Here is a 14,216-nt window from a genome sequence, read left to right on the forward strand (position 1 = left end):
ATGGCTTCCTTTCTCTCTTTTAGGTAGATTACTATCAAACATACCTCTCTAGCACTAGTCCCTCCAACCCTGTCATCTTCTGAGCTATAATTCTACATATCTAAGTGTGTACTGCACATTTCCAGAAACTCAACATATCTAAACCTAAAGTCATTACTTTAAATTCAGAGCCCCTCCCCCAACACTTTCCTCCATATACCTACCAATCATATTTTTATTCATCTGGTTTCAAAAACCTATGGGGGGGGGGGCTCCATTTACTATTGTTCAGCAAAAAGTGTAAACTCCTTAGGCTGACATGCCAGTCTGTCCACTATCCCCCAGTACCTGACTGGTCTTTCACTACTCCCTTATATGAACTCATCATTTTGCCAAACTGACCCATTTATTATTCCCAAAATGACAATTTGAATTCTAAACTCTATGCTTTGTCTTTCCATCTAGAATGCTTTATCCTCTGTCTTATACTGATTTAAATCCTTTACCTTTCTTCAAATCCCAACTGCAATTATGTCTCCTATTAAAGCTATACTGATTATACACATCTTCCATAATGACTGCTCCATCATTTGAACTACACTGAGTAGTATTTTAGAATTAGAATGAACTTTAACCATCATCTGAATAATTTTTATTAAATAATAATTTTACATACCATCCTCATATAAGAGTTAAGTAAGTTGAGACCTTCCAGTTGCATAAATTATATCATTTATCCAGAAACTATTATATGCTATATAGTATTATTCATTATCTTTTCATGTTTCTGTCCTGTTATTTGGCAAGAGAATAAGCTCCTTGAGGTTAGGAATATTTCTTGTAACTTTTGTTTCCAATATGTCATTACATGTAAAAGATGCTCAATAAATTTTTACTTATTCTTAATTTTTTTGGTTTTTAAAAATATTTCTTTTATTTTAATATGATTACATGTATTGTTTCTTCACTCATTTATTGGAGATAACAAGAAACTAAACAACTAATTAATTCAAAAGTTGGGTCATTGTCAAATAATACTAATAGTTATAAAAATCATTTATATAGTGCCTGCTATGTGCTAGGTAGCTTCTATTAGTGGTAGTCACAAACAAAGTGAATCAGGTAGAGATAGCAGGTCAGACATTGGGACAAAAAAAAAAGCAACCCTCTCATCTGCATCTTCAAGCTTAGAGGAAGTTTCAGATAGAAACACTTTGCTAGTTTGGATAGCTCCCTGAAATAGAAGTTACTCTGACATCTTCTGAAGTTAGTCTGAGAGCTTTTATCCTTAGAACCCAAAGCTTATTCCATTGATTCTACTTCCTCTCTAAAATTCTACCAAAGAGACTAAAGCCCTTTTCTAGGCTCATTTACTATATACATGGGGAATTGTTCTCATTCCTCAAGGACTTTTGATCTCTTCATCAGAAGTGAAGTTCCTATCTTCTGGACTTACTAGGATCTCCACCTGTTTGTTAATGTTTCCTGAGAGTATGTCAGGATGGTTGAGGGCCAATGAAAAGTCTTAGAAATATTTTGTCCTCTTGGGATATGACCCTTTCTTCCCTTTGTAATGGAGGATATTTTTTCATTTGTTCCTCTAACTTTTGTAAAAAAAAAAAATAAGAAAAAAAGAAAAGAAAAGAAAAGTAAACAACTTAGCATTTTTTTTTTGCCCACAGTATTAGTTTCTGGCTGTTGCTCTGCTACTATGATACAATGATTTTCCTTAAAAGTTTGTGCCTTTGATTCTACCACTCTCTGTCCCTGTTATAGTCAACTGTTAACTTTCAGTATATTTTCTCATGTTCTTTAAGGATTGTAGGAACTAGTTCTTAATGTTTCCTTCTCACTCCAACCGTTTTTGCCATCATTGGTGCCATCATCTTTATAATTCTTCTAACAGCTTGACTGCAGAATGCCTCAAACTCTTCAGGTCCCTTGACCTCTGTCTCTACTTCAGTTTTGCCACCTACTGTCACGTCCATACTTCAGACCTTACTATCACTAAAAACTCCTTCACTCTCAGGACCTTGCACTTTGAAATTTCCCTTTGATAAATACCTCCTTCAACTTTTTTGCTTCCTATTTCCTCACTTTTACAGACCTATTCTTTAGTCTCCTCTTGAACTCTAACCCTGACAACTTTCTATTTTTTCCAATTTTACCAGCCCTGTTCTGTTTTTAATTGCCTTGTTATTGTCGCTAAAGTAGCACACACACACACACACACACACACACACACACACACACACACACACACACACACACACGTTCTTCCCCTGCTGGCCTATTTCCCTAGATACTCTCTTCCTGAAGTATTAGCAGAGTATAGATAAGTGATAAAAAAATGAAATCTGACTATGGTTTCTCATCACAGGTCTTTGTGCTGGCATATATTGCTATATGCAAGGACACTGGGCTACAAACTACAAAAGACTGCCCTTCCAAGGACTGGTTTCAATAAAGAGCCCGTCCTGCCCAATGCATTTCCTATATCAATTCACTTTTCATTCTCGCTCTCTCCCCCATCTCTCTGTCTCTGCCTCTCTTCATCTCTGTCTTTCTGTATCTATCTTTCTTATCTCTTTCCTCTGTCTTCATACGTATTCTCTTTTCTTTGTCTCTGTCTCTCTATGTCTCTCCCTCCCTTTTTCCATCTCTCTCTTTCCCTCTCACTACCTCTCTCCACACGATCAATCCTTTCCTTCATTTCACTCCCTTGAAAGTCCTGTTTTGACTCATTCATTCTAAAACACTAAGATAATGCTAGCTCTTTCTCTCGATGGGCTTTCCCTCACCTCACACAGGCCAGTTTCTAACCTCCTAGAATATTGACATCATTCTGGATGATGCTCCCTAATACTCTTAAATTGGCCCAGGAAATCTAGGGCAACTGCATACCACCCTAGTGCTAGACACACAGCTGCTCCCCCATGACTGACACCTATACTTCAGAGACTGCCAAGGCCAGCTATTTCCCTACCACTTGAAAATATATGTATATTTGCATTGTGGAAGCATGTACATTATGCATATGCACATAAATCCCTGTCTAGTTAAGTATACATATAATGTATACATATATGTATAAATATTCACATATGTATGTGCATGTTATGTGTATATATTATCAATAAGCATTTATTAAGAGCCTCACATATACCAGTCACCATGATAAGCACCATAAAGACAGAGAAGGAAAAAACATGGTCTCTATCATTAAGGAGCTCACATTCTAATGAAGGAGAAAACATGCAACAATTGTGTGCATACAAAATATGATGTAAGTGGGGTCAATTTCAGAGGGAAAGCACTAGTGTTAGAGAGAACTAGAAAAGGTCACTTGTAGATGATAAAATTTGAGATGAGTCTTGTAAGAAGCCAGGAGGTAGGAGTAAGGAAGGAAAACCTTTTAGATATGGGCAAAAGAGAGAGAAAAGACATGATTTAGAGAGATGGAATATCATATGGGAGCAACAGCAAAGAGGTCAGTTCTGATGCAAGACAGAGTACACAGAGGGAAGTAAGGTGTCCTCAGAGTGACATGTGTCACTCCTATCTATTCCCCACACACCTTGAAAATGCCTTTGAGGAAAAGCTAACGAAAATTGGGAAATTACTACATGGAATTACATGAAGAGAATTAGCATTCCTGTATCTGCATCAGACTTAGAGTTCATTTTAACAATGACACATTTAGCATTGTCTTCCATATTTGCCCCCAAATGTCAACCTATGGCTCTCTTTCTTAATGTGGTAGAAAGTTAAGAGAGTTCTAAACAGAGGTATCTGGATAGAGTAGGAGCTTTTGTGTCTGTGCTTCCTTCTAACCTGCTCTATTTCTGGCAAATGGAGGTCACACATGCCTTCAAGTCCCAAGATCAAACCATTTCCATCAAACCTGTGGACATGAATAGAGTTCCTTACTAGCACAGTGATTGAAACTAGAATATTTCACTCAAGTATGGAGGGAATACTAATGTGCTAAAGGTCCTCTAGCTGCCAATGGGCCTGAGGAGGGGTATTTTGTTATAGAATAATTTTTTTTAAGTACATTTTCTACTGGAAATTTTTCTCCCAGTGATCTCTGAAATGCATGATCATAGATGGTGATGGCCATATTAGGAAAGATAAAATCTATAGTGTCACCTCAAAAGACAGTCAGGTATTAATAGAAATATAAACTCCTGGGAGTTTTTGTAAGAGTTTTGTTTTTGTTTTTGTTTTTTGGTTTTGTTTTGTTTATTTTTTTTTTTGCACCCTAGTTCTTTAACTCTGCAGTCGTTGGTGCAGTGAATAGGGTGTTGGGCCTGGTATCAGAAAGACCTGAATTCAGCCTCAGACACTTTCCAGTTATGTGACCCTGGACAAGTCACTTCTTAACCCTGTTTGCCTCAGTATTCTCAACTGTAAAATGGTGATAATAATAGCACCTAACTTCTGTGATTGTTGTGAGAATCAGATGAGTTAATATTTGCTAAACACTTAGCAAAGTGCCTGGAACATACAACATAAATACTTATTGTTTTCCTCCCGACTTCTCTTTCTTCCTTCTTTCCTTCCTTTCTCTGGTCTGTATAATAGAAAGAACACCAAATCTGGAGTGAGAAAATCTGAGTATGAGTGTCAACTCTGACATTGGCTAATTCTGTTACTTAGACAAGTTACATCCTCTTTCTCTAAGCCTCAGTATCTGCCTCTGTAGATTGGGTTTGATGATACTTGAACTATAAGGATGTTGTAAGAAATGTGCTTTGTAAACCCTTAAAGTATGATCCATAGCTATAACTACAGCTCTAACTCGTGAGGATCTTAATGCACTCACTCTTACTTACTTAAAAACAATACTTTACCACTACTTTAGTTCATCTTTCACTATCAATGGAGTTAAACTATAATAGAAATGAGGGCCACTAATCTGCACATGAGGATTGAAACATTATCTATGTTTTATTGTGTTTTATTTATTTTGTTAAATGTTTTCAGGGCAGCTAGATGGTGCAGTGGATAAAGCATCAGCCCTGGAGTCAGGAGGACCTGGGTTCAAATCTGGCCTCAGACACATGATGCTCACTAGTATGTAACTCCAGGCAAGTCACTTAACCCCAACTGCCTTGCCTAAACAAATATATATGTGTATATATGTATATATGTATGCATGTGTGTGTGTGTGTGTATATATATATATATATATGTATATATATATATTTCAAACCAGAAACACCTTCACTGAGAGTAATGTGGCAATGACCATATAATTAGCCTACGCCAGAGGCAGGGTTTGAAGTCAAGCCTTCCTGACTCCAAGGCAGACTTTACACTGCAGTGAATCTCATCCCCATTTCATACATAGAGGCATCAATACTCTAAGACATTAAGAAATGAGCACAGTCATAGGATTGCTAAGTATTGAGCTGGGAATTAAACCCAGGTCTTCTGACACTAACTACAGTGCTCTTTCCACTTCATCTCCATCCCTAAGTTTAGAGATAGTGTCATTCATGTTTTGGTACCCTTGCCCCACCCATATATTGTTTTTAGTAATTTTCTTCTATTCAGTCTTGCTACTTCCTTTCTTATAGTGTTACAGCTTGTTCAATACTTGGCTGCCTTCATTACTTAACAAGTTTAAAAACAAGAGCTATGGTGGTAGTAATGACATTTGGACTTCATCTCCCAATGTACATTCTGAGCAGGCTTTTTTGACATTTGTGTATGTTTAATACCTCATTGTCAAAAACCAACTGCTTGCCATATCCGTTGGTGTTGAACAGAACATCTGGTTCTGTATAATTAGGTTTTCCAGTAACTTGATGAGCAAATGAGCCTTATGCACTTATCCACATGGGAGAAGAGTAAAGGATTTTCCTCTGAGTGAAGAGAAATTAGTGAGACAAAGTCTCAGAACTGAAAAACTTGGGTCTTGAAAAGTCATGCTGACCAGTGTCACCAGAAAAAAAAATAAACAAAAAGAGGTCAAGTAAATGGGAAAAAGTCAAAGTTCATAACTACCACTTAATAAATAATGGATGACCACATTTCTTATGTCAAGGGTGAAGGTGAAAGTTCTCCATCGTATATGACTTCTTAGAAACATAAATAAAATTGGAAGAAATGAAAGTTCTTTTGTGTCTGGAAAATGGTTTAATGATAGTACAAGTAGGAGCAAGGATGTTACCATATGTAAGGATAATATTGAATTATTCTTTTACTTCAACCAGATAAGAACCCTTGTTTATTGAATCAAATAATCAGAACTGAGTTTAAACAGGGCCTATACAATTCCTGTAATCAACCAAAGCCATCATGAGAGAGACTGGTCACGCCTTAAGTGATTTGTATAAAAGGAAGACTACCTCATAAAAAAGGAGAGAGATTCTGAGCATCTAGATTTGAGAGGTTGGAGCAAACATGATGTTTCCAGAACACCTCTGAGTATCAAAGGGAGGACTGAGTTCCCTTTGGAGGACTGAGGTAGAAGAGGAAGACATTAAGGTGGTCAACCCTTCAGGAATCTATAAGCGGTCTACCAGGTTGAGGAAAAAAACAAACAGTAAATTGGCGTTTTCTCCAACATCTTCTAATGTCTGTCTTACACAGACATTAGCCACAGTGGCTATGTGATGGAGTGGATAGAACACTGTACCTGGAGTCAGAAAGAGCTAAATTCAAACCTCACATACAAGTTAATAGCACTGTGACCCTGGATGAGTCACTCAACTTCTATGTGCCTCAGTTTCTTCATCTATAAAGTGGGGATAACACTAGCATCTACCTCCCAGAGTTGTTGTAAGGATAAAATAAGATAACATTTGTTAAAGTTTTTCTTTTGCAAATATTAATGCACTATGACAATTGTTATTTTTATAATATGTTACTTTTTTACCAAATATTTTCAATAAATGAAGATTTACCTTAACCAGAAAGAAACCAAAGGCTTATTAGAGCTAGATATAAATGTAAGATTATATACAGAGCCCAACTTCTGCCTTGGTGCTGTGAATTCTCCTAACTGGGTATTAAAAGAAATTAAGATTGAACTAAATTATTTTCATCTAAGATAAATTTCCAAAAGTAAAAGAGGAGGAAATCAAGTGGACCTTAAGTACCATTACATTACCTCCTAGGCATGAATTATAACAGTTACAAATAGCTAAAGTAGGTTTCTTTCAATTGCACTGTTATACATAGGTAAAACCAAAAGAACATACTTTCCATGGTACAAGATTACTCATATATTAGCTGGTTTAGTTGAAATTGCTTTTTTCATGGAGCATGAGCCATATTGATAGATAGTAGGTCATATGGGTATAATGGCTACAGGTAACCCAATTAAACAAAATTTACGTATATTTGCTTCTCAAAAAGTTCAGTGACTCACTTCTAAAAAAGCTTTGTCATCCACCAGAATATATGTGTCTTTGGGTCTTTAGCTGATAGCTTGAGCAAGTGTTGAAAGCAAAGAATGGTTGAAAAGGGAATAACATTTTTTTTAAAAAGCAATGCCTTAATTTTAATAAATGGCTGGAATGCATGGTCAGGAGATACAATGATTTCAGTCTAGAGATATATCGCTATCACTGTCTATTCACAACCTACTTTTAATTTAATTTCTCACCAATTTCATCTGTATTCACTCATCTCAGGATTCCATTCTCTTCATCCCATAGATAAGTCTCTTTCTCTTTGAAAAGAAATTGTTTTTGAAATTTTGTTTTTCTCTTTAGAAAAACTCACTTTTCTTTGACCCCTCTCCGTTGCTTAACCCAGGCAGGAGTGACTATTTAATTTGAAGTTTTCTATGCCACATTACTTACGCTTTGTAATAAAAAAAAAAACACATGGATGAAGAATACCTATTATCCCAATGATGCCATGCAATTGAATGAATAAATATTAGAGGTCATTCATCAATGCATATATATCTTGGATAGGCACTGAAAATGAACAATGATCTAGAATTGAACAAAAAGAGGAAAAGTAAGCTGTTACCTTTGGAAACTTATGCAGTTCTAGTGACTCTTATATTTTCCCTGAAACAAAGGTCCATTTTTTTAATATCATCATTCCTCTAGTTGTATTTTGTGGCTGTGAGTCAGAATACTACAGTCTCCAAAGAAATTATGTTGAGGATCACCCAGAGGACAATAGAGAGGTGTATGTTAGGTATGAGTAGACTGCAACACTTTACAAATGAAGAATAATTCAGGAAAAGCAATAAAAATGTAATGAGAGTCATAGATATGTCTAACTGGATATAAAGGACAGACTTTTCTCATAGTGAGAGCAAGGTATAACCAATGAACAACCTCAATGTACCAATGGAACCCACCCAATGTCAAGGGAATTTGAGGAAGTCCATCATATATAAGATAGACTTACTGGCATAGGTTTATGTTAGAATAAGAGCAATTATTATTCAGATTGGGCAGACATGAATGAATTAAACAGTACAGTATTTATTAAGTGCTTACTATATGCAAAGCACTGTGCTAAGAACTAGGATACAAATAGAAAAGTAAGATACTCCCTGATTTCAAGGAGCTCACATTATTCCAAGTGAGGAGATAATACATATGGAAAGACTCAGCTGTGTTAGGTGGAAAAAGTTCCATACTCCCTAGGATGCAGCAGTAAAGCAGATGGTAATCCCTATTCTTTGATGTCATTTCCACTAATAAAATATATCAGTTTCTGATATGGGATCATTTGACAGTGCCAAGGCCTTTGGTGGCAAGAGCTTCCTTTTCTGAGTCTTCAGTATTTGTGTCTATAGCACCTACAAGAGCGATTACTATTCTTAGCAGGGCTTGTTACCCAGGTTGAAGGCTGTAAGAGCTGAATTAAAAATAGCTTTAGTGGCCCAATAGGTGCTGCCACTGTCAGGGTTCCTGTGACTACCTGACTGTTAGTAGCAGCTGGTTAGCAGTTGTCCATTGGTGGTGATGAGGAAGGTGGGTCACCTCTCCACAATCCAGAAAATGGATTATGATTTGCATTAAGAATGAATGCCCACATTAATTATATCTCAGATCCATTGGAGTATTGATGTAAATATTACTTTTTCTTCCACTAAAATTCTACTTTAATGGCTCATCATAGTTTGCAGTTTACACTAGTTACTCAAAAGCTCAGCCAATAGAACAAGCTGATCATATCAATATGGGCTTTTACCTGGGATCCAATGACGTACTGAATGCCAGTTGTCTTTGAATAGTCTTGGATAAATCTAGAGAGGTTCATCACCAAGTTGTATGTAGATTAATGAAATTTTTAGTCAGGGCAACTCTTGATAGTCTATCTGTTTTGTTTGTTTTCACCATCATAGTAATATCATCAACATAGTCAGAGTAATGAAACTGCAGACCCTTGAAATATTTAAAATGTTCATTACTTTTAATAATAATAATAATATCATTTAATGGGCACACAATTCACAAATTACCTTCATTAGAAGAACACTATGAGATATTATCCTTACTTTATGAATAAGTAAGATGAGGTTGGAGAAATGAATTACTTTGTTCATGGGCCACAATGCCTAGAAAGTGGAAGACCTAGGACTTGACTCCAGGTTTTCTGATCACATATGTAGTGTCCTTTTCCACTATACCACACCATCCTATGGCTACTAGAAAAGACTTTACATACTAGTGTCTTTACTTAAAGTGATATCCCTTTTCCTAGAACAGATTAAAAAAAAATTTAATTGACTTTGACTTTCCCTGATTTATTCATTCCTTGTCCTTCTCTCTATACAGTGGTGCTATTATCTTAACAGAAGTTCAGAATGCAACATACATACAATTGGATGGGCAACATACGTACAATTGGATGGGTCCAGGAGATGCTTGGGAATCATGCTCTCTCACTTTCATTTTGAAAAAAAAAACAGTCTACTAAGATATTCTCTCATCCAAGACCATGCTCGATGTTCATCCAGAGGGCCTAAGGCTTCCTTGACCATATCTGTGCTTTACTACTATGGTCCTGCCTAGATTTTATCCATGTTAGGGTTTGTTTGTCAGTCTATAAAATAAACTCTTGCCCAAAAAAAAAGTATGACTTCAGTTCATCCAAAGTCCAGACAATAACCAGATATTTCTTTTGTGACTGAAGACAAATGTATTTCGCTTCATGAGATTTTTTTTCTGAGATCCATTACAAAATAGCTTATATATCCATCCCAGTCCATTATCAGATTCCCAGTTGCTATTTTTGAAGGTCTAAATTTTCAAAACTTAACAAAAGAATTCGACTCTTTTCATTTTTTTTTAATTATATCATTTCAATGTCGAAATAATTTCATCAGGTATGCCCTTCTATGTTACGATGGAGCAAGGTTCAATTATGTCTCAAAATGAGGAATGAAGTTTATGTAGTATCCTGGTATGAGGACCTCATTTATCTTTTACTTCCAGGGGCTTGCCAATCCCTAATAGCTTCTACTTTATCCCTGGAAGGAATCAGGTAACCATTTCTGATTTAGTGTCACATTAGGATGATGTGGTAGGCAATTGTGGATTGTGAAGACAAGGTGAGAGATTGGAATTAGAAAGTAAAGTTGAAAATGAAATATGGGTGTCACGTGTGGGAGAGGGATGGATTCAGAGCATCTGGAAGCCAGGGACTGAATTAGGAGTTCAAATGCAAGGCATTTAAGTGATACAGTAGATAGAATGCTAGATTTAGAATCAGAAAGACCTGAGCTAAAATAATGACTCAAGGCACCCAGTATTTGGGTAACCCTGGAAAAGCCACTTAACCTCTCTAGGCCTCAGTTTCATTAACTGTAAGAAATGAAAAAGCTGCACTCAAGAACATCTAATGTCCCTTTGAGCTTTAAATTTGTGATTCTATGAGTCACAGAACTCATACTTACTGAACTTCAAAACAAAGAAGTGGGTCAGAGGCCAAGCAAGTAGTTAGGAGATAGGCTATAGATAAATATTTGAAATTGAAGGAAAGCAACCAGCAGCTAGGAGTCAGTGAATACACAGATATTAGAGGTCAAGGCAAAGTAAAAATGGTCATGAAGTAGACATGAAGCACTAGAGATGAGAAGATCATGGAACTCAGAAAACTTACTTCAAACAGAAAATATGTAATATATTTGTAATGTATTTCCTGCTGCAGCTGGAGTCAATCACAGACTGATCAATTCTGAGTCTATGGGTGGAAGCAATATAACCATGTTAAGATGGTAAATCAACTAAACTAAAGTTTTTAGGGAACTGAAAGTGAGAGAAAATCTCAACAAATAAGTTTAAAGGCAGGAAAGAGGTATCATAAAAATAAACAAATTGTGATAGGAAATTGTCACTCAAAAAACAAAAGTATGCCACCAATAGGTCCAATAAATATTTAATGAAAATATTTGGATACATTGAAATCTACCTATTCCATCTCCTCTGGTATAATTCTCATCCACAAGATCCCATAAATCTTTCATTGGGTGTTTACTCAATCTTTTGGGTGAATTTCCTCAAGATCTTTTGATGTCATGCACATACCAATGAAGGACAAGGGTTGTTTATGTGTTATCTCTGACTCTCAATATATGAACAACTCATCATTTTCTACCATTTTCTTACTAACATCTTTTCTACCCCTCTTACTGTGTCATTCCCCATTGGCAGTATTCTGTAGCTTACTCACTATCGTCATGAGTCTGGCCATTGCCCTTTAGATGATCTACAAATGTTATTCTTTGGAAATCAAGGTATTCCAAGATTTTCAGCCACAAAGCATCACTTCAAGAGTATTTATTTTAAAGAACTGGCCTTTGTTTTAGTCAGGATCTTGTAAGCATCGAAAGCAGCACTGTGTAGTTTTCAAAGGCATCTCTGCTCACCCTTCTCCTCCTATTGAGTTCTTGGCTCAGTATGTTTGCAACATCTGTCCTAGATATATGCACTTAGATAATAAAGGGCAAATATAATTATATTCACATCCAAGTGTAGTGAGGGGTTGCCCATATCCCTCTGAGTCACAAGCTCCTGCTACCTCTGAGTAAATGGCTTATATTCTGGGAGCACCCACTGGCTCCTCTCCTCTTCTTTCTCTTCTTTTAGAAGCAGTCTAAAGTAATATCCATAACCCATCTTATGTGGCTCAAGTGAAAATGAGAAGTGGAAAAGCAAGTGAAGAAAAAAGCAAGAGTTTCCTTTTGAAATCTCAGCCCACAGAGTACATATAGGGACAGGAGAAATGGCATTTAGATGCAAGGGAAAGAAAGTAATTTGTTATGAACACACAATAAGTCAGTTCAGGGTAAGTGGCAGAGATCTGTTTGAGAGACCCAGGGAAGAGTCTATCCTTCCCCATATGTTTTCCCTGCCTTGGGTCTTTTCCTTCATCAATGCATCATGTGTACAAATACCACATAATTCTTAAAGCATTGCTTTTATTATATTTACTATTTGGAATCATTAGAGGCACTGTACAATTCTTCTACACGGTCAAATTCAAAGTTCTTATGCTAGGACTCCAAATGTTCTGAGCTCTGCTCACAATCTACTTGTCTATTTTGCCAAGTGATAAACTATTTTTTTTTAAATCTAAGTACTCTCCAACACCTGGGTTATCTGTTTTACTCATTATCCCCCAAAGACACCTTGCTCATTCTTACTTCTTTGCTCTAATTCATCTTATGGCCTTTGCCCACCATAACCACCACCCATGCCCAAACTCTTCTGGCACTATGCAAACCCTAATGAGAATTCAAAACCTAACTTAATGCAAATCTCCCCTCCCATTTGACAAATACTGACCTTTCTATCTTCTAGTGTCCCATGATACTGACTATATCAATCTTTGGGCATTTACTCAAATCACATACTCTTGTATTTAACTTTTCATGCAGATACACCCCCATCTCACAAATTATATTGTAAACTTCTCAAGAGTACAGAATATGGTATTGTGTGTGTTTCACAACATTTAGCACAAGACTATGTATCAATTTGTCTTCTCTTGGTTTGTGAGGCAGGAAATGCCACCTCTCATCTCCATGCCTTTGCATGTGCCTTTTCCCATGTGTTTGGAAGGTGCTCCCTCTTTATTTCTGCCCCAAAAGTCACTCTATTTTTAAGACATAGCTTAAGCACATTATTCTACATGAAGCTTTTACAGAACCTTTCAGTACCACCCCAAATGCTAATATCCTGGACCCCCAAATTATGTTGTATTTAACTACTTTGCATGTTTACATTTATTCCCTTTATATTTTTGCTGACTATATTTACTTACATACTTTTTTTTTGCACACTTCCATGGAAACTGGCGAATAGTAGGCATTTGACAAATACTACTGATTGTTTAATTGTAAAGGAATTCACAAATATTTGTAAATTATGACTTAATGATTCCTAATATTGCAAAGGAGATCTTTTGGTCCAATCTCATGATTGGTGGTATAAACCATTGAGGCAAAATATCCTTTCCTTAATGAGTCAACTAGGATGGTGTAGCAAAATGAGTCCTATCTTTAGGGTTATAGGAATTTAGGACTTGGATTTAGAAGGCACCTTGGAGATCATCCAATTCAACTTTTTCATTTTACAGAAAAGGAAACTGAGTTATAGACTTATTTGCTCAAAGTTTCAAGGATAATAAATGGCATGATTCAAACACCAGTCTTCTGCCTTCAAATCCAGTGCCTTTCCATGATGTTTGTTGCTTTCCACATACCATGATGCCTCAGAAACCCTGGGTTTGAGTCTTAGCTCAGGGACTTAGAAGTCACATGATCACACTCAAGCGATTTTTTATTTCTCTGAGCTTCAATTTCCCCATGTTTGAATAGGAATATCAATACTTTCACTACCTAACTCACAAGGAAGGTGAGAGGAAATCATTGTGTAAGATGTAAAGTACTGTGTAAATATAAATTTTTCTCTTTTTTAGAAATATCCTCCTTTAATGACTTATTACTATATATCATTAACAATCTTAGGTGCCCAAAGACTTTGTCAGTAGAGTGAAATCTTTGGTAGTTTCTACCAAATGAGACAAATTTTGAATATGGGCCCTGAATGTTGGCTGAGGATCACCTTAGAGAAGTGAAGAAAAGCGTTTGTCTTTGAAAAGTTAGTCATTAGCTGAGGAATTGTTCAGCTGTGGTAACTCATGAAATTAGTGATTACAACTTTGGGAACATTTGGAGGATCTATAATCTCCATTAATTGAAAATGTGCTCATACCCACTCTCCAATCCATCCTTCACATTTTCA

Source organism: Vombatus ursinus, unplaced genomic scaffold, assembly GCF_900497805.2.
Source record: "Vombatus ursinus unplaced genomic scaffold, bare-nosed wombat genome assembly UNPS02014870.1, whole genome shotgun sequence".
Classification (NCBI taxonomy): domain Eukaryota; kingdom Metazoa; phylum Chordata; class Mammalia; order Diprotodontia; family Vombatidae; genus Vombatus; species Vombatus ursinus.